The sequence below is a fragment of the Puntigrus tetrazona genome, unplaced genomic scaffold (genome assembly GCF_018831695.1).
Source record: "Puntigrus tetrazona isolate hp1 unplaced genomic scaffold, ASM1883169v1 S000001062, whole genome shotgun sequence".
NCBI classification, from domain to species: domain Eukaryota; kingdom Metazoa; phylum Chordata; class Actinopteri; order Cypriniformes; family Cyprinidae; genus Puntigrus; species Puntigrus tetrazona.
The window spans coordinates 71,038-93,512 of record NW_025048651.1 but is presented as its reverse complement, the minus strand read 5'-3'; the positions used below and the strand labels follow the sequence as shown (position 1 = coordinate 93,512).

Here is a 22,475-nt window from a genome sequence, read left to right as displayed (position 1 = left end):
GAAGCAGCCTTCTGTTCGTTCTCTTTGACACTGCTAGGCCCTTGTTTTCTGTCAATGTCTGTTCTTTCCATTTTGACTCCTCCTTTCAGGTCTTCTTCCAAAGAGTCGCTACAAACTGGCCATCGACGAGGTGGCCGAGTGGTTAAGGCGATGGACTGCTAATCCATTGTGCTCTGCACGCGTGGGTTCGAATCCCATCCTCGTCGCTTGGTGTCTTTCCAGGTGGCCAACCCAGAGCTCTGCAGCTTTGTTTTCTGACACAGGCCATTCACTTCTTTGCGTGCCCTACTAACGAGCTGATGATAAGGGGCGTGTCCGGATTGGACTGCTTAGCCGTTTTGCTCTACACGCGTGGGTTTGGAAGACCATCCTCACCGGTCAATTCTTGTCCAATTCTTTTTAGAATCCAATCTGGCAAACACCATCGCTTTACACCTTTCGCTCATCTTCCTTGTCCGACACGCTCAATGCAGTTCCTCGGCTGCACAAAGGACAAAAACCTGCACGTGATTGAAAAAAAGAGAAGAGAAAGAAGAAGAGCTTATCCTTTTCAACCAAACGCAAAGCCTCCGGAGAGGCTGGCAAAATTGCCAAGGCTGACTGTATTTCAAGTCATCCCGGCGAGGTATTGGGTAAAGTTTTCAACCAGCAATGATCGCGCCTCGGATGAGCCTCATAGGCTACAATATTGCCTCTGCGAAAGAATGCCCACGAGGTGCGCGACCTCTTCAGCCCACCTAAGTGGACGTGGACCGACAGGGTGGTAACAAGCTTCAAACCGCCGCGCAGTCAGCCTTCTGGCCTAGGGGGCTGCAAAGAGTGTCTGCTAACCCAGAGGACCCAGTATTCATCGCAGCTCAGTCGCAGGGTTACCTCCCGCATCCACCCTACCATTTACAACACGTTACGCTGGATCCCGGTCTGCCCGCCTCAGCGTGGGAGCGCTTGCTTTAAAAAATCGCTCCCCCATCTCCTTTGCCCTAGAGATATTTCACCACAACCCAGCTGCAGTTCTTACATGTATTTAACTGCCCGCAGCTGTCACCCGGTCTGACTGGTTTTGTTTTTCTCTCCTTTCTGCCACCCCCCTTGTTTTGAGAAAGGCAGAGGCCACGCCCCTTTTGCAATAGGTCTCCGGTGCCATGGACAGGTGTGTCCAGCCCTTGCCTCAGCGGACGCTGCCGTGTACTGTACTGCACCCCAGTACAGCACGGTATACGAGGTGTCGAGACGGCTCGATGGACCCTACCACCTTGGCGAGAGCTCGCAGGGACCCGAAGGGTACACATACCTGGAGCCGAGCAGCAGTCTTGTGCTCGCCACGGCAGCACATATACTAAAATTGGATCGATACAGAGAAGATTAGCATGGCCCCTGCGAAAGGATGACACGCAAATCCGTGAAGCGCTCCATCTTTTCAGTCACGATGCTCGTGCTCCTCCACTCTTTCTGCCCTAGCGTCGTGAAAATAGGTTGAATGTACATTCGGGCCGTTGAAAGGAGATCTGGCAAAAACGCCAAGTCCGGATTTGCAGACTGGTCATCGACGAGGTGACAGAGTGGTTAAGGCGATGGGCTGCTAATCCATTGTGCTCTGCACGCGTGGGTTCGAATCCCATCCTCTTCGCTTGATGTCTTTCCAGGTAGCCAACCCAGAGCTCAGCAGCTCTGCTTTCCGCCCACCTCTTGTTCTGAGAAAGGCAGAGGCCACGCCCCTTTGCAATAGTACTCCGGTGCCATGGACAGATGTGTCCAGCCCCTTACCTCAGCGGACGCTGCCGTTGTACTGTACTGCACCCCAGGTGTATCGTTTGGGCACAGTTCTGAAGCTTGCAGGTTTCAGCCTTTTCTACCTTACTAAAAAAAAGTGCAGACACCCTACTGATGCTTCCGATTTGACTGTGGCACTTTCCATCCCGTCACTCTCCCTCTCCGCAGAATCGCCGGGTTCCATGGTGTAACGGTCAGCATTCTGGACTTTGAATCCAGCGATCCGAGTTCAAATCTCGGTGGAACCTCAGTGACCAAGAGCTCAAGCTCTGAGGGCCATCTGACCATTTAAGCAGCATCCTCCCTAAAATCCATCTACATGTTAGGCCCAGCCCCAGTTTTCAATCCATTCAGAGACCGCCTGTCATTTGTTTGCCTTTGACACTGTGTCGAGGGCTTCAATTATTTCCATGTTAGTTCGAGTTCCTTATTTGTCTTTCATTTCTTGTGTTTAACTACTTTCATGACAAAAATTCCCTTATTTTGTAGTTGCTGTAGATGTTCTTTTCCTTTCTCTCTGCTAGGGAGGTGCCAAAGGGGGTTCCTGCAGAAGACCCCCTGGTCAGGGCAGCTCAGTGCCCAGTAGGCTCGTTGGTCTAGGGGTATGATTCTCGCTTAGGGTGCGAGAGGTCCCGGTTCAAATCCCGGACGAGCCCGCCAGCAGCTTCTTCAGAAGCAGCCTTCTGTTCGGTTCTCTTTGACACTGCTAGGCCCTTGTTTTCTGTCAATGTCTGTTCTTTCCATTTTGACTCCTCCTTTCAGGTCTTCTTCCAAAGAGTCGCTACAAACTGGCCATCGACGAGGTGGCCGAGTGGTTAAGGCGATGGACTGCTAATCCATTGTGCTCTGCACGCGTGGGTTCGAATCCCATCCTCGCCGCTTGGTGTCTTTCCAGGTGGCCAACCCAGAGCTCTGCAGCTTTGTTTTCTGACACAGGCCATTCACTTCTTTGCGTGCCCTACTAACGAGCTGATGATAAGGGGCGTGTCCGGATTGGACTGCTTAGCCGCTTTGCTCTACACGCGTGGGTTTGGAAGACCATCCTCACCGGTCAATTCTTGTCCAATTCTTTTTAGAATCCAATCTGGCAAACACCATCGCTTTACACCTTTCGCTCATCTTCCTTGTCCGACACGCTCAATGCAGTTCCTCGGCTGCACAAAGGACAAAAACCTGCACGTGATTGAAAAAAAGAGAAGAGAAAGAAGAAGAGCTTATCCTTTTCAACCAAACGCAAAGCCTCCGGAGAGGCTGGCAAAAATTGCCAAGGCTGACTGTATTTCAAGTCATCCCGGCGAGGTATTGGGTAAAGTTTTCAACCAGCAATGATCGCGCCTCGGATGAGCCTCATCAGGCTACAATATTGCCTCTGCGAAAGAATGCCCACGAGGTGCGCGACCTCTTCAGCCCACCTAAGTGGACGTGGACCGACAGGGTGGTAACAAGCTTCAAACCGCCGCGCAGTCAGCCTTCTGGCCTAGGGGGCTGCAAAGAGTGTCTGCTAACCCAGAGGACCCAGTATTCATCGCAGCTCAGTCGCAGGGTTACCTCCCGCATCCACCCTACCCTTTTACAACACGTTACGCTGGATCCCGGTCTGCCCGCCTCAGCGTGGGAGCGCTTGCTTTAAAAATCGCTCCCCATCTCCTTTGCCCTAGAGATATTTCACCACAACCCAGCTGCAGTTCTTACATGTATTTAACTGCCCGCAGCTGTCACCCGGTCTGACTGGTTTTGTTTTTCTCTCCTTTCCTGCCACCCCTTGTTTTGAGAAAGGCAGAGGCCACGCCCCCTTTTGCAATAGGTCTCCGGTGCCATGGACAGGTGTGTCCAGCCCCTTGCCTCAGCGGACGCTGCCGTACTGTACTGCACCCCAGTACAGCACGGTATACGAGGTGTCGAGACGGCTCGATGGACCCTACCACCTTGGCGAGAGCTCGCAGGGACCCGAAGGGTACACATACCTGGAGCCGAGCAGCAGTCTTGTGCTCGCCACGGCAGCACATATACTAAAATTGGATCGATACAGAGAAGATTAGCATGGCCCCTGCGAAAGGATGACACGCAAATCCGTGAAGCGCTCCATCTTTTCAGTCACGATGCTCGTGCTCCTCCACTCTTTCTGCCCTAGCGTCGTGAAAATAGGTTGAATGTACATTCGGGCCGTTGAAAGGAGATCTGGCAAAAAACGGCCAAGTCCGGATTTGCAGACTGGTCATCGACGAGGTGACCGAGTGGTTAAGGCGATGGGCTGCTAATCCATTGTGCTCTGCACGCGCGTGGGTTCGAATCCCATCCTCTTCGCTTGATGTCTTTCCAGGTAGCCAACCCAGAGCTCAGCAGCTCTGCTTTCCGCCCACCTCTTGTTCTGAGAAAGGCAGAGGCCACGCCCCTTTGCAATAGTACTCCGGTGCCATGGACAGATGTGTCCAGCCCCTTACCTCAGCGGACGCTGCCGTTGTACTGTACTGCACCCCAGGTGTATCGTTTGGGCACAGTTCTGAAGCTTGCAGGTTTCAGCCTTTTCTACCTTACTAAAAAAAGTGCAGACACCCTACTGATGCTTCCGATTTGACTGTGGCACTTTCCATCCCGTCACTCTCCTCTCCGCAGAATCGCCGGGTTCCATGGTGTAACGGTCAGCATTCTGGACTTTGAATCCAGCGATCCGAGTTCAAATCTCGTGGAACCTCAGTGACCAAGAGCTCAAGCTCTGAGGGCCATCTGACCATTTAAGCAGCATCCTCCCTAAAATCCATCTACATGTTAGGCCCAGCCCCAGTTTTCAATCCATTCAGAGACCGCCTGTCATTTGTTTGCCTTTGACACTGTGTCGAGGGCTTCAATTATTTCCATGTTAGTTCGAGTTCCTTATTTGTCTTTCATTTCTTGTGTTTAACTACTTTCATGACAAAAATTCCCTTATTTTGTAGTTGCTGTAGATGTTCTTTTCCTTTCTCTCTGCTAGGAGGTGCCAAAGGGGGTTCCTGCAGAAGACCCCCTGGTCAGGGCAGCTCAGTGCCCAGTAGGCTCGTTGGTCTAGGGGTATGATTCTCGCTTAGGGTGCGAGAGGTCCCGGGTTCAAATCCCGGACGAGCCCGCCAGCAGCAGCTTCTTCAGAAGCAGCCTTCTGTTCGGTTCTCTTGACACTGCTAGGCCCTTGTTTTCTGTCAATGTCTGTTCTTTCCATTTTGACTCCTCCTTTCAGGTCTTCTTCCAAAGAGTCGCTACAAACTGGCCATCGACGAGGTGGCCGAGTGGTTAAGGCGATGGACTGCTAATCCATTGTGCTCTGCACGCGTGGGTTCGAATCCCATCCTCGTCGCTTGGGTGTCTTTCCAGGTGGCCAACCCAGAGCTCTGCAGCTTTGTTTTCTGACACAGGCCATTCACTTCTTTGCGTGCCCTACTAACGAGCTGATGATAAGGGGCGTGTCCGGATTGGACTGCTTAGCCGCTTTGCTCTACACGCGCGTGGGTTTGGAAGACCATCCTCACCGGTCAATTCTTGTCCAATTCTTTTTAGAATCCAATCTGGCAAACACCATCGCTTTACACCTTTCGCTCATCTTCCTTGTCCGACACGCTCAATGCAGTTCCTCGGCTGCACAAAGGACAAAAACCTGCACGTGATTGAAAAAAAGAGAAGAGAAAGAAGAAGAGCTTATCCTTTTCAACCAAACGCAAAAGCCTCGGAGAGGCTGGCAAAATTGCCAAGGCTGACTGTATTTCAAGTCATCCCGGCGAGGTATTGGGTAAAGTTTTCAACCAGCAATGATCGCGCCTCGGATGAGCCTCATAGGCTACAATATTGCCTCTGCGAAAGAATGCCCACGAGGTGCGCGACCTCTTCAGCCCACCTAAGTGGACGTGGACCGACAGGGTGGTAACAAGCTTCAAACCGCCGCGCAGTCAGCCTTCTGGCCTAGGGGGCTGCAAAGAGTGTCTGCTAACCCAGAGGACCCAGTATTCATCGCAGCTCAGTCGCAGGGTTACCTCCCGCATCCACCCTACCATTTACAACACGTTACGCTGGATCCCGGTCTGCCCGTCTCAGCGTGGGAGCGCTTGCTTTTTAATCGCTCCCCATCTCCTTTGCCCTAGAGATATTTCACCACAACCCAGCTGCAGTTCTTACATGTATTTAACTGCCCGCAGCTGTCACCCGGTCTGACTGGTTTTGTTTTTCTCCTTTCCTGCCACCCCTTGTTTTGAAAAGGCAGAGGCCACGCCCCTTTTGCAATAGGTCTCCGTGCCATGGACAGGTGTGTCCAGCCCCTTGCCTCAGCGGACGCTGCCGTGTACTGTACTGCACCCCAGTACAGCACGGTATACGAGGTGTCGAGACGGCTCGATGGACCCTACCACCTTGGCGAGAGCTCGCAGGGACCCGAAGGGTACACATACCTGGAGCCGAGCAGCAGTCTTGTGCTCGCCACGGCAGCACATATACTAAAATTGGATCGATACAGAGAAGATTAGCATGGCCCCTGCGAAAGGATGACACGCAAACCGCGAAGCGCTCCATCTTTTCAGTCACGATGCTCGTGCTCCTCCACTCTTTCTGCCCTAGCGTCGTGAAAATAGGTTGAATGTACATTCGGCCGTTGAAAGGAGATCTGGCAAAAACGCCAAGTCCGGATTTGCAGACTGGTCATCGACGAGGTGACAGAGTGGTTAAGGCGATGGGCTGCTAATCCATTGTGCTCTGCACGCGTGGGTTCGAATCCCATCCTCTTCGCTTGATGTCTTTCCAGGTAGCCAACCCAGAGCTCAGCAGCTCTGCTTTCCGCCCACCTCTTGTTCTGAGAAAGGCAGAGGCCACGCCCCTTTGCAATAGTACTCCGGTGCCATGGACAGATGTGTCCAGCCCCTTACCTCAGCGGACGCTGCCGTTGTACTGTACTGCACCCCAGGTGTATCGTTTGGGCACAGTTCTGAAGCTTGCAGGTTTCAGCCTTTTCTACCTTACTAAAAAAAGTGCAGACACCCTACTGATGCTTCCGATTTGACTGTGGCACTTTCCATCCCGTCACTCTCCTCTCCGCAGAATCGCCGGGGTTCCATGGTGTAACGGTCAGCATTCTGGACTTTGAATCCAGCGATCCGAGTTCAAATCTCGTGGAACCTCAGTGACCAAGAGCTCAAGCTCTGAGGGCCATCTGACCATTTAAGCAGCATCCTCCCTAAAATCCATCTACATGTTAGGCCCAGCCCCAGTTTTCAATCCATTCAGAGACCGCCTGTCATTTGTTTGCCTTTGACACTGTGTCGAGGGCTTCAATTATTTCCATGTTAGTTCGAGTTCCTTATTTGTCTTTCATTTCTTGTGTTTAACTACTTTCATGACAAAAATTCCCTTATTTTGTAGTTGCTGTAGATGTTCTTTTCCTTTCTCTCTGCTAGGGAGGTGCCAAAGGGGGTTCCTGCAGAAGACCCCCTGGTCAGGGCAGCTCAGTGCCCAGTAGGCTCGTTGGTCTAGGGGTATGATTCTCGCTTAGGGTGCGAGAGGTCCCGGTTCAAATCCCGGACGAGCCCGCCCAGCAGCTTCTTCAGAAGCAGCCTTCTGTTCGGTTCTCTTTGACACTGCTAGGCCCTTGTTTTCTGTCAATGTCTGTTCTTTCCATTTTGACTCCTCCTTTCAGGTCTTCTTCCAAAGAGTCGCTACAAACTGGCCATCGACGAGGTGGCCGAGTGGTTAAGGCGATGGACTGCTAATCCATTGTGCTCTGCACGCGCGTGGGTTCGAATCCCATCCTCGCCGCTTGGTGTCTTTCCAGGTGGCCAACCCAGAGCTCTGCAGCTTTGTTTTCTGACACAGGCCATTCACTTCTTTGCGTGTGCCCTACTAACGAGCTGATGATAAGGGGCGTGTCCGGATTGGACTGCTTAGCCGCTTTGCTCTACACGCGTGGGTTTGGAAGACCATCCTCACCGGTCAATTCTTGTCCAATTCTTTTTAGAATCCAATCTGGCAAACACCATCGCTTTACACCTTTCGCTCATCTTCCTTGTCCGACACGCTCAATGCAGTTCCTCGGCTGCACAAAGGACAAAAACCTGCACGTGATTGAAAAAAAGAGAAGAGAAAGAAGAAGAGCTTATCCTTTTCAACCAAACGCAAAGCCTCCGGAGAGGCTGGCAAAATTGCCAAGGCTGACTGTATTTCAAGTCATCCCGGCGAGGTATTGGGTAAAGTTTTCAACCAGCAATGATCGCGCCTCGGATGAGCCTCATAGGCTACAATATTGCCTCTGCGAAAGAATGCCCACGAGGTGCGCGACCTCTTCAGCCCACCTAAGTGGACGTGGACCGACAGGGTGGTAACAAGCTTCAAACCGCCGCGCAGTCAGCCTTCTGGCCTAGGGGGCTGCAAAGAGTGTCTGCTAACCCAGAGGACCCAGTATTCATCGCAGCTCAGTCGCAGGGTTACCTCCCGCATCCACCCTACCATTTACAACACGTTACGCTGGATCCCGGTCTGCCCGTCTCAGCGTGGGAGCGCTTGCTTTAAAAATCGCTCCCCCATCTCCTTTTTGCCCTAGAGATATTTCACCACAACCCAGCTGCAGTTCTTACATGTATTTAACTGCCCGCAGCTGTCACCCGGTCTGACTGGTTTTGTTTTTCTCTCTTTTCCTGCCACCCCTTGTTTTGAGAAAGGCAGAGGCCACGCCCCTTTTTGCAATAGGTCTCCGGTGCCATGGACAGGTGTGTCCAGCCCCTTGCCTCAGCGGACGCTGCTGCACTACTGTACTGCACCCCAGTACAGCACGGTATACGAGGTGTCGAGACGGCTCGATGGACCCTACCACCTTGGCGAGAGCTCGCAGGGACCCGAAGGGTACACATACCTGGAGCCGAGCAGCAGTCTTGTGCTCGCCACGGCAGCACATATACTAAAATTGGATCGATACAGAGAAGATTAGCATGGCCCCTGCGAAAGGATGACACGCAAAATCCGTGAAGCGCTCCATCTTTTCAGTCACGATGCTCGTGCTCCTCCACTCTTTCTGCCCTAGCGTCGTGAAAATAGGTTGAATGTACATTCGGGCCGTTGAAAGGAGATCTGGCAAAAACGCCCAAGTCCGGATTTGCAGACTGGTCATCGACGAGGTGACCGAGTGGTTAAGGCGATGGGCTGCTAATCCATTGTGCTCTGCACGCGTGGGTTCGAATCCCATCCTCTTCGCTTGATGTCTTTCCAGGTAGCCAACCCAGAGCTCAGCAGCTCTGCTTTCCGCCCACCTCTTGTTCTGAGAAAGGCAGAGGCCACGCCCCCTTTGCAATAGTACTCCGGTGCCATGGACAGATGTGTCCAGCCCCTTACCTCAGCGGACGCTGCCGTTGTACTACTGTACTGCACCCCAGGTGTATCGTTTGGGCACAGTTCTGAAGCTTGCAGGTTTCAGCCTTTTCTACCTTACTAAAAAAGTGCAGACACCCTACTGATGCTTCCGATTTGACTGTGGCACTTTCCATCCCGTCACTCTCCTCTCCGCAGAATCGCCGGGGTTCCATGGTGTAACGGTCAGCATTCTGGACTTTGAATCCAGCGATCCGAGTTCAAATCTCGGTGGAACCTCAGTGACCAAGAGCTCAAGCTCTGAGGGCCATCTGACCATTTAAGCAGCATCCTCCCTAAAATCCATCTACATGTTAGGCCCAGCCCCAGTTTTCAATCCATTCAGAGACCGCCTGTCATTTGTTTGCCTTTGACACTGTGTCGAGGGCTTCAATTATTTCCATGTTAGTTCGAGTTCCTTATTTGTCTTTCATTTCTTGTGTTTAACTACTTTCATGACAAAAATTCCCTTATTTTGTAGTTGCTGTAGATGTTCTTTTCCTTTCTCTCTGCTAGGGAGGTGCCAAAGGGGGTTCCTGCAGAAGACCCCCTGGTCAGGGCAGCTCAGTGCCCAGTAGGCTCGTTGGTCTAGGGGTATGATTCTCGCTTAGGGTGCGAGAGGTCCCGGTTCAAATCCCGGACGAGCCCGCCAGCAGCTTCTTCAGAAGCAGCCTTCTGTTCGGTTCTCTTTGACACTGCTAGGCCCTTGTTTTCTGTCAATGTCTGTTCTTTCCATTTTGACTCCTCCTTTCAGGTCTTCTTCCAAAGAGTCGCTACAAACTGGCCATCGACGAGGTGGCCGAGTGGTTAAGGCGATGGACTGCTAATCCATTGTGCTCTGCACGCGTGGGTTCGAATCCCATCCTCGCCGCTTGGTGTCTTTCCAGGTGGCCAACCCAGAGCTCTGCAGCTTTGTTTTCTGACACAGGCCATTCACTTCTTTGCGTGCCCTACTAACGAGCTGATGATAAGGGGCGTGTCCGGATTGGACTGCTTAGCCGCTTTTGCTCTACACGCGTGGGTTTGGAAGACCATCCTCACCGGTCAATTCTTGTCCAATTCTTTTTAGAATCCAATCTGGCAAACACCATCGCTTTACACCTTTCGCTCATCTTCCTTGTCCGACACGCTCAATGCAGTTCCTCGGCTGCACAAAGGACAAAAACCTGCACGTGATTGAAAAAAAGAGAAGAGAAAGAAGAAGAGCTTATCCTTTTCAACCAAACGCAAAGCCTCCGGAGAGGCTGGCAAAATTGCCAAGGCTGACTGTATTTCAAGTCATCCCGGCGAGGTATTGGGTAAAGTTTTCAACCAGCAATGATCGCGCCTCGGATGAGCCTCATAGGCTACAATATTGCCTCTGCGAAAGAATGCCCACGAGGTGCGCGACCTCTTCAGCCCACCTAAGTGGACGTGGACCGACAGGGTGGTAACAAGCTTCAAACCGCCGCAGTCAGCCTTTCTGGCCTAGGGGGCTGCAAAGAGTGTCTGCTAACCCAGAGGACCCAGTATTCATCGCAGCTCAGTCGCAGGGTTACCTCCCGCATCCACCCTACCATTTACAACACGCTACGCTGGATCCCGGTCTGCCCGCCTCAGCGTGGGAGCGCTTGCTTTAAAAATCGCTCCCCATCTCCTTTGCCCTAGAGATATTTCACCACAACCCAGCTGCAGTTCTTACATGTATTTAACTGCCCGCAGCTGTCACCCGGTCTGACTGGTTTTGTTTTTCTCCTTTCCTGCCACCCCTTGTTTTGAGAAAGGCAGAGGCCACGCCCCTTTGCAATAGGTCTCCGGTGCCATGGACAGGTGTGTCCAGCCCCTTGCCTCAGCGGACGCTGCCGCGTACTGTACTGCACCCCAGTACAGCACGGTATACGAGGTGTCGAGACGGCTCGATGGACCCTACCACCTTGGCGAGAGCTCGCAGGGACCCGAGGGTACACATACCTGGAGCCGAGCAGCAGTCTTGTGCTCGCCACGGCAGCACATATACTAAAATTGGATCGATACAGAGAAGATTAGCATGGCCCCTGCGAAAGGATGACACGCAAATCCGTGAAGCGCCCCATCTTTTCAGTCACGATGCTCGTGCTCCTCCACTCTTTCTGCCCTAGCCGTGAAAATAGGTTGAATGTACATTCGGGCGTTGAAAGGAGATCTGGCAAAAACGCCAAGTCCGGATTTGCAGACTGGTCATCGACGAGGTGACAGAGTGGTTAAGGCGATGGGCTGCTAATCCATTGTGCTCTGCACGCGTGGGTTCGAATCCCATCCTCTTCGCTTGATGTCTTTCCAGGTAGCCAACCCAGAGCTCAGCAGCTCTGCTTTCCGCCCACCTCTTGTTCTGAGAAAGGCAGAGGCCACGCCCCTTTGCAATAGTACTCCGGTGCCATGGACAGATGTGTCCAGCCCCTTACCTCAGCGGACGCTGCCGTTGTACTGTACTGCACCCCAGGTGTATCGTTTGGGCACAGTTCTGAAGCTTGCAGGTTTCAGCCTTTTCTACCTTACTAAAAAAAGTGCAGACACCCTACTGATGCTTCCGATTTGACTGTGGCACTTTCCATCCCGTCACTCTCCCTCTCCGCAGAATCGCCGGGTTCCATGGTGTAACGGTCAGCATTCTGGACTTTGAATCCAGCGATCCGAGTTCAAATCTCGGTGGAACCTCAGTGACCAAGAGCTCAAGCTCTGAGGGCCATCTGACCATTTAAGCAGCATCCTCCCTAAAATCCATCTACATGTTAGGCCCAGCCCCAGTTTTCAATCCATTCAGAGACCGCCTGTCATTTGTTTGCCTTTGACACTGTGTCGAGGGCTTCAATTATTTCCATGTTAGTTCGAGTTCCTTATTTGTCTTTCATTTCTTGTGTTTAACTACTTTCATGACAAAAATTCCCTTATTTTGTAGTTGCTGTAGATGTTCTTTTCCTTTCTCTCTGCTAGGGAGGTGCCAAAGGGGGTTCCTGCAGAAGACCCCCTGGTCAGGGCAGCTCAGTGCCCAGTAGGCTCGTTGGTCTAGGGGTATGATTCTCGCTTAGGGTGCGAGAGGTCCCGGTTCAAATCCCGGACGAGCCCGCCAGCAGCTTCTTCAGAAGCAGCCTTCTGTTCGGTTCTCTTTGACACTGCTAGGCCCTTGTTTTCTGTCAATGTCTGTTCTTTCCATTTTGACTCCTCCTTTCAGGTCTTCTTCCAAAGAGTCGCTACAAACTGGCCATCGACGAGGTGGCCGAGTGGTTAAGGCGATGGACTGCTAATCCATTGTGCTCTGCACGCGTGGGTTCGAATCCCATCCTCGCCGCTTGTGTCTTTCCAGGTGGCCAACCCAGAGCTCTGCAGCTTTGTTTTCTGACACAGGCCATTCACTTCTTTGCGTGCCCTACTAACGAGCTGATGATAAGGGGCGTGTCCGGATTGGACTGCTTAGCCGCTTTGCTCTACACGCGTGGGTTTGGAAGACCATCCTCACCGGTCAATTCTTGTCCAATTCTTTTTAGAATCCAATCTGGCAAACACCATCGCTTTACACCTTTCGCTCATCTTCCTTGTCCGACACGCTCAATGCAGTTCCTCGGCTGCACAAAGGACAAAAACCTGCACGTGATTGAAAAAAAGAGAAGAGAAAGAAGAAGAGCTTATCCTTTTCAACCAAACGCAAAGCCTCCGGAGAGGCTGGCAAAATTGCCAAGGCTGACTGTATTTCAAGTCATCCCGGCGAGGTATTGGGTAAAGTTTTCAACCAGCAATGATCGCGCCTCCGGATGAGCCTCATAGGCTACAATATTGCCTCTGCGAAAAGAATGCCCACGAGGTGCGCGACCTCTTCAGCCCACCTAAGTGGACGTGGACCGACAGGGTGGTAACAAGCTTCAAACCGCCGCGCAGTCAGCCTTCTGGCCTAGGGGGCTGCAAAGAGTGTCTGCTAACCCAGAGGACCCAGTATTCATCGCAGCTCAGTCGCAGGGTTACCTCCCGCATCCACCCTACCATTTACAACACGTTACGCTGGATCCCGGTCTGCCCGTCTCAGCGTGGGAGCGCTTGCTTTAAAAATCGCTCCCCATCTCCTTTGCCCTAGAGATATTTCACCACAACCCAGCTGCAGTTCTTACATGTATTTAACTGCCCGCAGCTGTCACCCGGTCTGACTGGTTTTGTTTTTCTCTCTTTCCTGCCACCCCTTGTTTTGAGAAAGGCAGAGGCCACGCCCCTTTTGCAATAGGTCTCCGGTGCCATGGACAGGTGTGTCCAGCCCTTGCCTCAGCGGACGCTGCCGTGTACTGTACTGCACCCCAGTACAGCACGGTATACGAGGTGTCGAGACGGCTCGATGGACCCTACCACCTTGGCGAGAGCTCGCAGGGACCCGAAGGGTACACATACCTGGAGCCGAGCAGCAGTCTTGTGCTCGCCACGGCAGCACATATACTAAAATTGGATCGATACAGAGAAGATTAGCATGGCCCCTGCGAAAGGATGACACGCAAATCCGTGAAGCGCTCCCATCTTTTCAGTCACGATGCTCGTGCTCCTCCACTCTTTCTGCCCTAGCGTCGTGAAAATAGGTTGAATGTACATTCGGGCCGTTGAAAGGAGATCTGGCAAAAACGCCAAGTCCGGATTTGCAGACTGGTCATCGACGAGGTGACAGAGTGGTTAAGGCGATGGGCTGCTAATCCATTGTGCTCTGCACGCGCGGGTTCGAATCCCATCCTCTTCGCTTGATGTCTTTCCAGGTAGCCAACCCAGAGCCAGCAGCTCTGCTTTCCGCCCACCTCTTGTTCTGAGAAAGGCAGAGGCCACGCCCCCTTTTGCAATAGTACTCCGGTGCCATGGACAGATGTGTCCAGCCCCTTACCTCAGCGGACGCTGCCGTTGTACTGTACTGCACCCCAGGTGTATCGTTTGGGCACAGTTCTGAAGCTTGCAGGTTTCAGCCTTTTCTACCTTACTAAAAAAGTGCAGACACCCTACTGATGCTTCCGATTTGACTGTGGCACTTTCCATCCCGTCACTCTCCCTCTCCGCAGAATCGCCGGGTTCCATGGTGTAACGGTCAGCATTCTGGACTTTGAATCCAGCGATCCGAGTTCAAATCTCGGTGGAACCTCAGTGACCAAGAGCTCAAGCTCTGAGGGCCATCTGACCATTTAAGCAGCATCCTCCCTAAAATCCATCTACATGTTAGGCCCAGCCCCAGTTTTCAATCCATTCAGAGACCGCCTGTCATTTGTTTGCCTTTGACACTGTGTCGAGGGCTTCAATTATTTCCATGTTAGTTCGAGTTCCTTATTTGTCTTTCATTTCTTGTGTTTAACTACTTTCATGACAAAAATTCCCTTATTTTGTAGTTGCTGTAGATGTTCTTTTCCTTTCTCTCTGCTAGGAGGTGCCAAAGGGGTTCCTGCAGAAGACCCCTGGTCAGGGCAGCTCAGTGCCCAGTAGGCTCGTTGGTCTAGGGGTATGATTCTCGCTTAGGGTGCGAGAGGTCCCGGTTCAAATCCCGGACGAGCCCGCCAGCAGCTTCTTCAGAAGCAGCCTTCTGTTCGGTTCTCTTTGACACTGCTAGGCCCTTGTTTTCTGTCAATGTCTGTTCTTTCCATTTTGACTCCTCCTTTCAGGTCTTCTTCCAAAGAGTCGCTACAAACTGGCCATCGACGAGGTGGCCGAGTGGTTAAGGCGATGGACTGCTAATCCATTGTGCTCTGCACGCGTGGGTTCGAATCCCATCCTCGCCGCTTGGTGTCTTTCCAGGTGGCAACCCAGAGCTCTGCAGCTTTGTTTTCTGACACAGGCCATTCACTTCTTTGCGTGCCCTACTAACGAGCTGATGATAAGGGGCGTGTCCGGATTGGACTGCTTAGCCGCTTTGCTCTACACGCGTGGGTTTGGAAGACCATCCTCACCGGTCAATTCTTGTCCAATTCTTTTTAGAATCCAATCTGGCAAACACCATCGCTTTACACTTTCGCTCATCTTCCTTGTCCGACACGCTCAATGCAGTTCCTCGCTGCACAAAGGACAAAAACCTGCACGTGATTGAAAAAAGAGAAGAGAAAGAAGAAGAGCTTATCCTTTTCAACCAAACGCAAAGCCTCCGGAGAGGCTGGCAAAATTGCCAAGGCTGACTGTATTTCAAGTCATCCCGGCGAGGTATTGGGTAAAGTTTTCAACCAGCAATGATCGCGCCTCGGATGAGCCTCATAGGCTACAATATTGCCTCTGCGAAGAATGCCCACGAGGTGCGCGACCTCTTCTTCAGCCCACCTAAGTGGACGTGGACCGACAGGGTGGTAACAAGCTTCAAACCGCCGCGCAGTCAGCCTTCTGGCCTAGGGGGCTGCAAAGAGTGTCTGCTAACCCAGAGGACCCAGTATTCATCGCAGCTCAGTCGCAGGGTTACCTCCCGCATCCACCCTACCATTTACAACACGTTACGCTGGATCCCGGTCTGCCCGTCTCAGCGTGGGAGCGCTTGCTTTAAAAAAATCGCTTCCCCATCTCCTTTGCCCTAGAGATATTTCACCACAACCCAGCTGCAGTTCTTACATGTATTTAACTGCCCGCAGCTGTCACCCGGTCTGACTGGTTTTGTTTTTCTCTCCTTTCCTGCCACCCCTTGTTTTGAGAAAGGCAGAGGCCACGCCCCCTTTTGCAATAGGTCTCCGGTGCCATGGACAGGTGTGTCCAGCCCTTGCCTCAGCGGACGCTGCCGTGTACTGTACTGCACCCCAGTACAGCACGGTATACGAGGTGTCGAGAGACGGCTCGATGGACCCTACCACCTTGGCGAGCTCGCAGGGACCCGAAGGGTACACATACCTGGAGCCGAGCAGCAGTCTTGTGCTGCTCGCCACGGCAGCACATATACTAAAATTGGATCGATACAGAGAAGATTAGCATGGCCCCTGCGAAAAGGATGACACGCAAACTCCGTGAAGCGCTCCATCTTTTCAGTCACGATGCTCGTGCTCCTCCACTCTTTCTGCCCTAGCGTCGTGAAAATAGGTTGAATGTACATTCGGGCCGTTGAAAGGAGATCTGGCAAAAACGCCAAGTCCGGATTTGCAGACTGGTCATCGACGAGGTGACCGAGTGGTTAAGGCGATGGGCTGCTAATCCATTGTGCTCTGCACGCGTGGGTTCGAATCCCATCCTCTTCGCTTGATGTCTTTCCAGGTAGCCAACCCAGAGCTCAGCAGCTCTGCTTTCCGCCCACCTCTTGTTCTGAGAAAGGCAGAGGCCACGCCCCTTTGCAATAGTCCGGTGCCATGGACAGATGTGTCCAGCCCCTTACCTCAGCGGACGCTGCCGTTGTACTGTACTGCACCCCAGGTGTATCGCTTTGGGCACAGTTCTGAAGCTTGCAGGTTTCAGCCTTTTCTACCTTACTAAAAAAGTGCAGACACCCTACTGATGCTTCCGATTTGACTGTGGCACTTTCCATCCCGTCACTCTCCCTCTCCGCAGAATCGCCGGGTTCCATGGTGTAACGGTCAGCATTCTGGACTTTGAATCCAGCGATCCGAGTTCAAATCTCGGTGGAACCTCAGTGACCAAGAGCTCAAGCTCTGAGGGCCATCTGACCATTTAAGCAGCATCCTCCCTAAAATCCATCTACATGTTAGGCCCAGCCCCAGTTTTCAATCCATTCAGAGACCGCCTGTCATTTGTTTGCCTTTGACACTGTGTCGAGGGCTTCAATTATTTCCATGTTAGTTCGAGTTCCTTATTTGTCTTTCATTTCTTGTGTTTAACTACTTTCATGACAAAAATTCCTTATTTTGTAGTTGCTGTAGATGTTCTTTTCCTTTCTCTCTGCTAGGGAGGTGCCAAAGGGGGTTCCTGCAGAAGACCCCCTGGTCAGGGCAGCTCAGTGCCCAGTAGGCTCGTTGGTCTAGGGGTATGATTCTCGCTTAGGGTGCGAGAGGTCCCGGTTCAAATCCCGGACGAGCCCGCCAGCAGCTTCTTCAGAAGCAGCCTTCTGTTCGGTTCTCTTTGACACTGCTAGGCCCTTGTTTTCTGTCAATGTCTGTTCTTTCCATTTTGACTCCTCCTTTCAGGTCTTCTTCCAAAGAGTCGCTACAAACTGGCCATCGACGAGGTGGCCGAGTGGTTAAGGCGATGGACTGCTAATCCATTGTGCTCTGCACGCGGGGGTTCGAATCCCATCCTCGCCGCTTGGTGTCTTTCCAGGTGGCCAACCCAGAGCTCTGCAGCTTTGTTTTCTGACACAGGCCATTCACTTCTTTGCGTGCCCTACTAACGAGCTGATGATAAGGGGCGTGTCCGGATTGGACTGCTTAGCCGCTTTGCTCTACACGCGTGGGTTTGGAAGACCATCCTCACCGGTCAATTCTTGTCCAATTCTTTTTAGAATCCAATCTGGCAAACACCATCGCTTTACACCTTTCGCTCATCTTCCTTGTCCGACACGCTCAATGCAGTTCCTCGGCTGCACAAAGGACAAAAACCTGCACGTGATTGAAAAAAAGAGAAGAGAAAGAAGAAGAGCTTATCCTTTTCAACCAAACGCAAAGCCTCCGGAGAGGCTGGCAAAATTGCCAAGGCTGACTGTATTTCAAGTCATCCCGGCGAGGTATTGGGTAAAGTTTTCAACCAGCAATGATCGCGCCTCGGATGAGCCTCATAGGCTACAATATTGCCTCTGCGAAAGAATGCCCACGAGGTGCGCGACCTCTTCAGCCCACCTAAGTGGACGTGGACCGACAGGGTGGTAACAAGCTTCAAACCGCCACAGTCAGCCTTCTGGCCTAGGGGGCTGCAAAGAGTGTCTGCTAACCCAGAGGACCCAGTATTCATCGCAGCTCAGTCGCAGGGTTACCTCCCGCATCCACCCTACCATTTACAACACGTTACGCTGGATCCCGGTCTGCCCGCCTCAGCGTGGGAGCGCTTGCTTTAAAAAATCGCTCCCCATCTCCTTTGCCCTAGAGATATTTCACCACAACCCAGCTGCAGTTCTTACATGTATTTAACTGCCCGCAGCTGTCACCCGGTCTGACTGGTTTTGTTTTTCTCTCCTTTCCTGCCACCCCTTGTTTTGAGAAAGGCAGAGGCCACGCCCCCTTTTGCAATAGGTCTCCGGTGCCATGGACAGGTGTGTCCAGCCCCTTGCCTCAGCGGACGCTGCCGTGTACTGTACTGCACCCCAGTACAGCACGGTATACGAGGTGTCGAGACGGCTCGATGGACCCTACCACCTTGGCGAGCTCGCAGGGACCCGGAAGGGTACACATACCTGGAGCCGAGCAGCAGTCTTGTGCTCGCCACGGCAGCACATATACTAAAATTGGATCGATACAGAGAAGATTAGCATGGCCCCTGCGAAAGGATGACACGCAAATCCGTGAAGCGCTCCATCTTTTCAGTCACGATGCTCGTGCTCCTCCACTCTTTCTGCCCTAGCGTCGTGAAAATAGGTTGAATGTACATTCGGGCCGTTGAAAGGAGATCTGGCAAAAACGCCAAGTCCGGATTTGCAGACTGGTCATCGACGAGGTGACAGAGTGGTTAAGGCGATGGGCTGCTAATCCATTGTGCTCTGCACGCGTGGGTTCGAATCCATCCTCTTCGCTTGATGTCTTTCCAGGTAGCCAACCCAGAGCTCAGCAGCTCTGCTTTCCGCCCACCTCTTGTTCTGAGAAAGGCAGAGGCCACGCCCCTTTTGCAATAGTACTCCGGTGCCATGGACAGATGTGTCCAGCCCCTTACCTCAGCGGACGCTGCCGCTTGTACTGTACTGCACCCCAGGTGTATCGTTTGGGCACAGTTCTGAAGCTTGCAGGTTTCAGCCTTTTCTACCTTACTAAAAAAAGTGCAGACACCCTACTGATGCTTCCGATTTGACTGTGGCACTTTCCATCCCGTCACTCTCCTCTCCGCAGAATCGCCGGGGTTCCATGGTGTAACGGTCAGCATTCTGGACTTTGAATCCAGCGATCCGAGTTCAAATCTCGGTGGAACCTCAGTGACCAAGAGCTCAAGCTCTGAGGGCCATCTGACCATTTAAGCAGCATCCTCCCTAAAATCCATCTACATGTTAGGCCCAGCCCCAGTTTTCAATCCATTCAGAGACCGCCTGTCATTTGTTTGCCTTTGACACTGTGTCGAGGGCTTCAATTATTTCCATGTTAGTTCGAGTTCCTTATTTGTCTTTCATTTCTTGTGTTTAACTACTTTCATGACAAAAATTCCCTTATTTTGTAGTTGCTGTAGATGTTCTTTTCCTTTCTCTCTGCTAGGAGGTGAAAAGGGGTTCCTGCAGAAGACCCCTGGTCAGGGCAGCTCAGTGCCCAGTAGGCTCGTTGGTCTCTAGGGGTATGATTCTCGCTTAGGGTGCGAGAGGTCCCGGTTCAAATCCCGGACGAGCCCGCCAGCAGCTTCTTCAGAAGCAGCCTTCTGTTCGGTTCTCTTTGACACTGCTAGGCCCTTGTTTTCTGTCAATGTCTGTTCTTTCCATTTTGACTCCTCCTTTCAGGTCTTCTTCCAAAGAGTCGCTACAAACTGGCCATCGACGAGGTGGCCGAGTGGTTAAGGCGATGGACTGCTAATCCATTGTGCTCTGCACGCGTGGGTTCGAATCCCATCCTCGCCGCTTGGTGTCTTTCCAGGTGGCCAACCCAGAGCTCTGCAGCTTTGTTTTCTGACACAGGCCATTCACTTCTTTGCGTGTCCTACTAACGAGCTGATGATAAGGGGCGTGTCCGGATTGGACTGCTTAGCCGCTTTTGCTCTACACGCGCGGGTTTTGAAGACCATCCTCACCGGTCAATTCTTGTCCAATTCTTTTTAGAATCCAATCTGGCAAACACCATCGCTTTACACCTTTCGCTCATCTTCCTTGTCCGACACGCCAATGCAGTTCCTCGGCTGCACAAAGGACAAAAACCTGCACGTGATTGAAAAAAGAGAAGAGAAAGAAGAAGAGCTTATCCTTTTCAACCAAACGCAAAGCCTCCGGAGAGGCTGGCAAAATTGCCAAGGCTGACTGTATTTCAAGTCATCCCGGCGAGGTATTGGGTAAAGTTTTCAACCAGCAATGATCGCGCCGGATGAGCCTCATAGGCTACAATATTGCCTCTGCGAAAGAATGCCCACGAGGTGCGCGACTTCTTCAGCCCACCTAAGTGGACGTGGACCGACAGGGTGGTAACAAGCTTCAAACCGCCGCAGCAGTCAGCCTTCTGGCCTAGGGGCTGCAAAGAGTGTCTGCTAACCCAGAGGACCCAGTATTCATCGCAGCTCAGTCGCAGGGTTACCTCCCGCATCCACCCTACCATTTACAACACGTTACGCTGGATCCCGGTCTGCCCGCCTCAGCGTGGGAGCGCTTGCTTTAAAAATCGCTCCCCCATCTCCTTTGCCCTAGAGATATTTCACCACAACCCAGCTGCAGTTCTTACATGTATTTAACTGCCCGCAGCTGTCACCCGGTCTGACTGGTTTTGTTTTTCTCTCCTTTCCTGCCACCCCTTGTTTTGAGAAAGGCAGAGGCCACGCCCCTTTTGCAATAGGTCTCTCGGTGCCATGGACAGGTGTGTCCAGCCCTTGCCTCCTCAGCGGACGCTGCCGTGTACTGTACTGCACCCCAGTACAGCACGGTATACGAGGTGTCGAGACGGCTCGATGGACCCTACCACCTTGGCGAGAGCTCGCAGGGACCCGAAGGGTACACATACCTGGAGCCGAGCAGCAGTCTTGTGCTCGCCACGGCAGCACATATACTAAAATTGGATCGATACAGAGAAGATTAGCATGGCCCCTGCGAAAGGATGACACGCAAAATCCGTGAAGCGCTCCATCTTTTCAGTCACGATGCTCGTGCTCCTCCCACTCTTTCTGCCCTAGCGTCGTGAAAATAGGTTGAATGTACATTCGGGCCGTTGAAAGGAGATCTGGCAAAAACGCCAAGTCCGGATTTGCAGACTGGTCATCGACGAGGTGACCGAGTGGTTAAGGCGATGGGCTGCTAATCCATTGTGCTCTGCACGCGTGGGTTCGAATCCCATCCTCTTCGCTTGATGTCTTTCCAGGTAGCCAACCCAGAGCTCAGCAGCTCTGCTTTCCGCCCACCTCTTGTTCTGAGAAAGGCAGAGGCCACGCCCCCTTTTGCAATAGTACTCCGGTGCCATGGACAGATGTGTCCAGCCCTTACCTCAGCGGACGCTGCCGTTGTACTGTACTGCACCCCAGGTGTATCGTTTGGGCACAGTTCTGAAGCTTGCAGGTTTCAGCCTTTTCTACCTTACTAAAAAAAGTGCAGACACCCTACTGATGCTTCCGATTTGACTGTGGCACTTTCCATCCCGTCACTCTCCCTCTCCGCAGAATCGCCGGGATTCCATGGTGTAACGGTCAGCATTCTGGACTTTGAATCCAGCGATCCGAGTTCAAATCTCGGTGGAACCTCAGTGACCAAGAGCTCAAGCTCTGAGGGCCATCTGACCATTTAAGCAGCATCCTCCCTAAAATCCATCTACATGTTAGGCCCAGCCCCAGTTTTCAATCCATTCAGAGACCGCCTGTCATTTGTTTGCCTTTGACACTGTGTCGAGGGCTTCAATTATTTCCATGTTAGTTCGAGTTCCTTATTTGTCTTTCATTTCTTGTGTTTAACTACTTTCATGACAAAAATTCCCTTATTTTGTAGTTGCTGTAGATGTTCTTTTCCTTTCTCTCTGCTAGGAGGTGCCAAAGGGGTTCCTGCAGAAGACCCCTGGTCAGGGCAGCTCAGTGCCCAGTAGGCTCGTTGGTCTAGGGTATGATTCTCGCTTAGGGTGCGAGAGGTCCCGGTTCAAATCCCGGACGAGCCCGCCAGCAGCTTCTTCAGAAGCAGCCTTCTGTTCGGTTCTCTTTGACACTGCTAGGCCCTTGTTTTCTGTCAATGTCTGTTCTTTCCATTTTGACTCCTCCTTTCAGGTCTTCTTCCAAAGAGTCGCTACAAACTGGCCATCGACGAGGTGGCCGAGTGGTTAAGGCGATGGACTGCTAATCCATTGTGCTCTGCACGCGTGGTTCGAATCCCATCCTCGCCGCTTGGTGTCTTTCCAGGTGGCCAACCCAGAGCTCTGCAGCTTTGTTTTCTGACACAGGCCATTCACTTCTTTGCGTGCCCTACTAACGAGCTGATGATAAGGGGCGTGTCCGGATTGGACTGCTTAGCCGCTTTGCTCTACACGCGTGGGTTTGGAAGACCATCCTCACCGGTCAATTCTTGTCCAATTCTTTTTAGAATCCAATCTGGCAAACACCATCGCTTTACACCTTTCGCTCATCTTCCTTGTCCGACACGCTCAATGCAGTTCCTCGGCTGCACAAAGGACAAAAACCTGCAC

General features: G+C 52.2%; 49 non-coding genes across 49 annotated transcripts; 40 read left to right on the top strand and 9 right to left on the bottom strand.

Annotated features, from left to right (window-relative positions):
- The first annotated feature begins 124 nt into the window (after positions 1-124).
- trnas-gcu lies at positions 125-206 on the top strand. The gene has a single exon. It is a non-coding gene; the product is annotated as a tRNA-Ser (tRNA).
- A 360-nt stretch (positions 207-566) lies between these two features.
- LOC122340679 lies at positions 567-706 on the bottom strand. Its single transcript, XR_006250373.1, has one exon. It is a non-coding gene; the product is annotated as a U4 spliceosomal RNA (small nuclear RNA).
- Positions 707-1,312: 606 nt separating this feature from the next.
- Positions 1,313-1,419, top strand: LOC122340595. Its single transcript, XR_006250294.1, has one exon. It is a non-coding gene; the product is annotated as a U6 spliceosomal RNA (small nuclear RNA).
- Positions 1,420-1,545: 126 nt separating this feature from the next.
- Positions 1,546-1,627, top strand: trnas-gcu. Its single transcript has one exon. It is a non-coding gene; the product is annotated as a tRNA-Ser (tRNA).
- A 319-nt stretch (positions 1,628-1,946) lies between these two features.
- On the top strand, positions 1,947-2,018 carry trnaq-uug. Its single transcript has one exon. It is a non-coding gene; the product is annotated as a tRNA-Gln (tRNA).
- A 337-nt stretch (positions 2,019-2,355) lies between these two features.
- Positions 2,356-2,426, top strand: trnap-agg. The gene has a single exon. It is a non-coding gene; the product is annotated as a tRNA-Pro (tRNA).
- Positions 2,427-2,567: 141 nt separating this feature from the next.
- trnas-gcu lies at positions 2,568-2,649 on the top strand. Its single transcript has one exon. It is a non-coding gene; the product is annotated as a tRNA-Ser (tRNA).
- Positions 2,650-3,009: 360 nt separating this feature from the next.
- On the bottom strand, positions 3,010-3,151 carry LOC122340672. Its single transcript, XR_006250366.1, has one exon. It is a non-coding gene; the product is annotated as a U4 spliceosomal RNA (small nuclear RNA).
- A 604-nt stretch (positions 3,152-3,755) lies between these two features.
- LOC122340594 lies at positions 3,756-3,862 on the top strand. The gene has a single exon (XR_006250293.1). It is a non-coding gene; the product is annotated as a U6 spliceosomal RNA (small nuclear RNA).
- Positions 3,863-3,990: 128 nt separating this feature from the next.
- On the top strand, positions 3,991-4,074 carry trnas-gcu. Its single transcript has one exon. It is a non-coding gene; the product is annotated as a tRNA-Ser (tRNA).
- Positions 4,075-4,798: 724 nt separating this feature from the next.
- trnap-agg lies at positions 4,799-4,870 on the top strand. The gene has a single exon. It is a non-coding gene; the product is annotated as a tRNA-Pro (tRNA).
- Positions 4,871-5,013: 143 nt separating this feature from the next.
- trnas-gcu lies at positions 5,014-5,095 on the top strand. The gene has a single exon. It is a non-coding gene; the product is annotated as a tRNA-Ser (tRNA).
- Positions 5,096-5,459: 364 nt separating this feature from the next.
- LOC122340691 lies at positions 5,460-5,598 on the bottom strand. Its single transcript, XR_006250384.1, has one exon. It is a non-coding gene; the product is annotated as a U4 spliceosomal RNA (small nuclear RNA).
- A 599-nt stretch (positions 5,599-6,197) lies between these two features.
- On the top strand, positions 6,198-6,303 carry LOC122340630. The gene has a single exon (XR_006250328.1). It is a non-coding gene; the product is annotated as a U6 spliceosomal RNA (small nuclear RNA).
- Positions 6,304-6,428: 125 nt separating this feature from the next.
- On the top strand, positions 6,429-6,510 carry trnas-gcu. The gene has a single exon. It is a non-coding gene; the product is annotated as a tRNA-Ser (tRNA).
- Positions 6,511-7,236: 726 nt separating this feature from the next.
- trnap-agg lies at positions 7,237-7,307 on the top strand. The gene has a single exon. It is a non-coding gene; the product is annotated as a tRNA-Pro (tRNA).
- A 142-nt stretch (positions 7,308-7,449) lies between these two features.
- Positions 7,450-7,533, top strand: trnas-gcu. The gene has a single exon. It is a non-coding gene; the product is annotated as a tRNA-Ser (tRNA).
- A 362-nt stretch (positions 7,534-7,895) lies between these two features.
- On the bottom strand, positions 7,896-8,035 carry LOC122340678. Its single transcript, XR_006250372.1, has one exon. It is a non-coding gene; the product is annotated as a U4 spliceosomal RNA (small nuclear RNA).
- Positions 8,036-8,644: 609 nt separating this feature from the next.
- LOC122340612 lies at positions 8,645-8,752 on the top strand. The gene has a single exon (XR_006250311.1). It is a non-coding gene; the product is annotated as a U6 spliceosomal RNA (small nuclear RNA).
- A 127-nt stretch (positions 8,753-8,879) lies between these two features.
- Positions 8,880-8,961, top strand: trnas-gcu. The gene has a single exon. It is a non-coding gene; the product is annotated as a tRNA-Ser (tRNA).
- A 321-nt stretch (positions 8,962-9,282) lies between these two features.
- trnaq-uug lies at positions 9,283-9,354 on the top strand. The gene has a single exon. It is a non-coding gene; the product is annotated as a tRNA-Gln (tRNA).
- Positions 9,355-9,691: 337 nt separating this feature from the next.
- trnap-agg lies at positions 9,692-9,762 on the top strand. The gene has a single exon. It is a non-coding gene; the product is annotated as a tRNA-Pro (tRNA).
- Positions 9,763-9,903: 141 nt separating this feature from the next.
- trnas-gcu lies at positions 9,904-9,985 on the top strand. Its single transcript has one exon. It is a non-coding gene; the product is annotated as a tRNA-Ser (tRNA).
- Positions 9,986-10,346: 361 nt separating this feature from the next.
- On the bottom strand, positions 10,347-10,486 carry LOC122340677. Its single transcript, XR_006250371.1, has one exon. It is a non-coding gene; the product is annotated as a U4 spliceosomal RNA (small nuclear RNA).
- A 599-nt stretch (positions 10,487-11,085) lies between these two features.
- LOC122340618 lies at positions 11,086-11,192 on the top strand. Its single transcript, XR_006250316.1, has one exon. It is a non-coding gene; the product is annotated as a U6 spliceosomal RNA (small nuclear RNA).
- A 123-nt stretch (positions 11,193-11,315) lies between these two features.
- Positions 11,316-11,397, top strand: trnas-gcu. Its single transcript has one exon. It is a non-coding gene; the product is annotated as a tRNA-Ser (tRNA).
- A 318-nt stretch (positions 11,398-11,715) lies between these two features.
- On the top strand, positions 11,716-11,787 carry trnaq-uug. Its single transcript has one exon. It is a non-coding gene; the product is annotated as a tRNA-Gln (tRNA).
- Positions 11,788-12,124: 337 nt separating this feature from the next.
- On the top strand, positions 12,125-12,195 carry trnap-agg. The gene has a single exon. It is a non-coding gene; the product is annotated as a tRNA-Pro (tRNA).
- A 141-nt stretch (positions 12,196-12,336) lies between these two features.
- trnas-gcu lies at positions 12,337-12,418 on the top strand. Its single transcript has one exon. It is a non-coding gene; the product is annotated as a tRNA-Ser (tRNA).
- A 359-nt stretch (positions 12,419-12,777) lies between these two features.
- Positions 12,778-12,918, bottom strand: LOC122340688. Its single transcript, XR_006250381.1, has one exon. It is a non-coding gene; the product is annotated as a U4 spliceosomal RNA (small nuclear RNA).
- A 603-nt stretch (positions 12,919-13,521) lies between these two features.
- LOC122340579 lies at positions 13,522-13,628 on the top strand. The gene has a single exon (XR_006250279.1). It is a non-coding gene; the product is annotated as a U6 spliceosomal RNA (small nuclear RNA).
- A 527-nt stretch (positions 13,629-14,155) lies between these two features.
- Positions 14,156-14,227, top strand: trnaq-uug. Its single transcript has one exon. It is a non-coding gene; the product is annotated as a tRNA-Gln (tRNA).
- Positions 14,228-14,561: 334 nt separating this feature from the next.
- On the top strand, positions 14,562-14,632 carry trnap-agg. The gene has a single exon. It is a non-coding gene; the product is annotated as a tRNA-Pro (tRNA).
- Positions 14,633-14,773: 141 nt separating this feature from the next.
- trnas-gcu lies at positions 14,774-14,855 on the top strand. Its single transcript has one exon. It is a non-coding gene; the product is annotated as a tRNA-Ser (tRNA).
- Positions 14,856-15,211: 356 nt separating this feature from the next.
- On the bottom strand, positions 15,212-15,350 carry LOC122340702. Its single transcript, XR_006250394.1, has one exon. It is a non-coding gene; the product is annotated as a U4 spliceosomal RNA (small nuclear RNA).
- A 610-nt stretch (positions 15,351-15,960) lies between these two features.
- LOC122340632 lies at positions 15,961-16,072 on the top strand. The gene has a single exon (XR_006250330.1). It is a non-coding gene; the product is annotated as a U6 spliceosomal RNA (small nuclear RNA).
- A 126-nt stretch (positions 16,073-16,198) lies between these two features.
- Positions 16,199-16,280, top strand: trnas-gcu. The gene has a single exon. It is a non-coding gene; the product is annotated as a tRNA-Ser (tRNA).
- Positions 16,281-16,595: 315 nt separating this feature from the next.
- On the top strand, positions 16,596-16,667 carry trnaq-uug. The gene has a single exon. It is a non-coding gene; the product is annotated as a tRNA-Gln (tRNA).
- Positions 16,668-17,003: 336 nt separating this feature from the next.
- On the top strand, positions 17,004-17,074 carry trnap-agg. The gene has a single exon. It is a non-coding gene; the product is annotated as a tRNA-Pro (tRNA).
- A 141-nt stretch (positions 17,075-17,215) lies between these two features.
- trnas-gcu lies at positions 17,216-17,297 on the top strand. Its single transcript has one exon. It is a non-coding gene; the product is annotated as a tRNA-Ser (tRNA).
- A 360-nt stretch (positions 17,298-17,657) lies between these two features.
- On the bottom strand, positions 17,658-17,797 carry LOC122340676. The gene has a single exon (XR_006250370.1). It is a non-coding gene; the product is annotated as a U4 spliceosomal RNA (small nuclear RNA).
- Positions 17,798-18,400: 603 nt separating this feature from the next.
- Positions 18,401-18,507, top strand: LOC122340592. The gene has a single exon (XR_006250291.1). It is a non-coding gene; the product is annotated as a U6 spliceosomal RNA (small nuclear RNA).
- A 527-nt stretch (positions 18,508-19,034) lies between these two features.
- trnaq-uug lies at positions 19,035-19,106 on the top strand. The gene has a single exon. It is a non-coding gene; the product is annotated as a tRNA-Gln (tRNA).
- Positions 19,107-19,653: 547 nt separating this feature from the next.
- Positions 19,654-19,735, top strand: trnas-gcu. Its single transcript has one exon. It is a non-coding gene; the product is annotated as a tRNA-Ser (tRNA).
- A 359-nt stretch (positions 19,736-20,094) lies between these two features.
- On the bottom strand, positions 20,095-20,232 carry LOC122340564. Its single transcript, XR_006250265.1, has one exon. It is a non-coding gene; the product is annotated as a U4 spliceosomal RNA (small nuclear RNA).
- Positions 20,233-20,840: 608 nt separating this feature from the next.
- LOC122340611 lies at positions 20,841-20,948 on the top strand. Its single transcript, XR_006250310.1, has one exon. It is a non-coding gene; the product is annotated as a U6 spliceosomal RNA (small nuclear RNA).
- A 127-nt stretch (positions 20,949-21,075) lies between these two features.
- trnas-gcu lies at positions 21,076-21,157 on the top strand. The gene has a single exon. It is a non-coding gene; the product is annotated as a tRNA-Ser (tRNA).
- A 319-nt stretch (positions 21,158-21,476) lies between these two features.
- trnaq-uug lies at positions 21,477-21,549 on the top strand. Its single transcript has one exon. It is a non-coding gene; the product is annotated as a tRNA-Gln (tRNA).
- Positions 21,550-22,094: 545 nt separating this feature from the next.
- On the top strand, positions 22,095-22,175 carry trnas-gcu. Its single transcript has one exon. It is a non-coding gene; the product is annotated as a tRNA-Ser (tRNA).
- Positions 22,176-22,475: the final 300 nt, after the last annotated feature.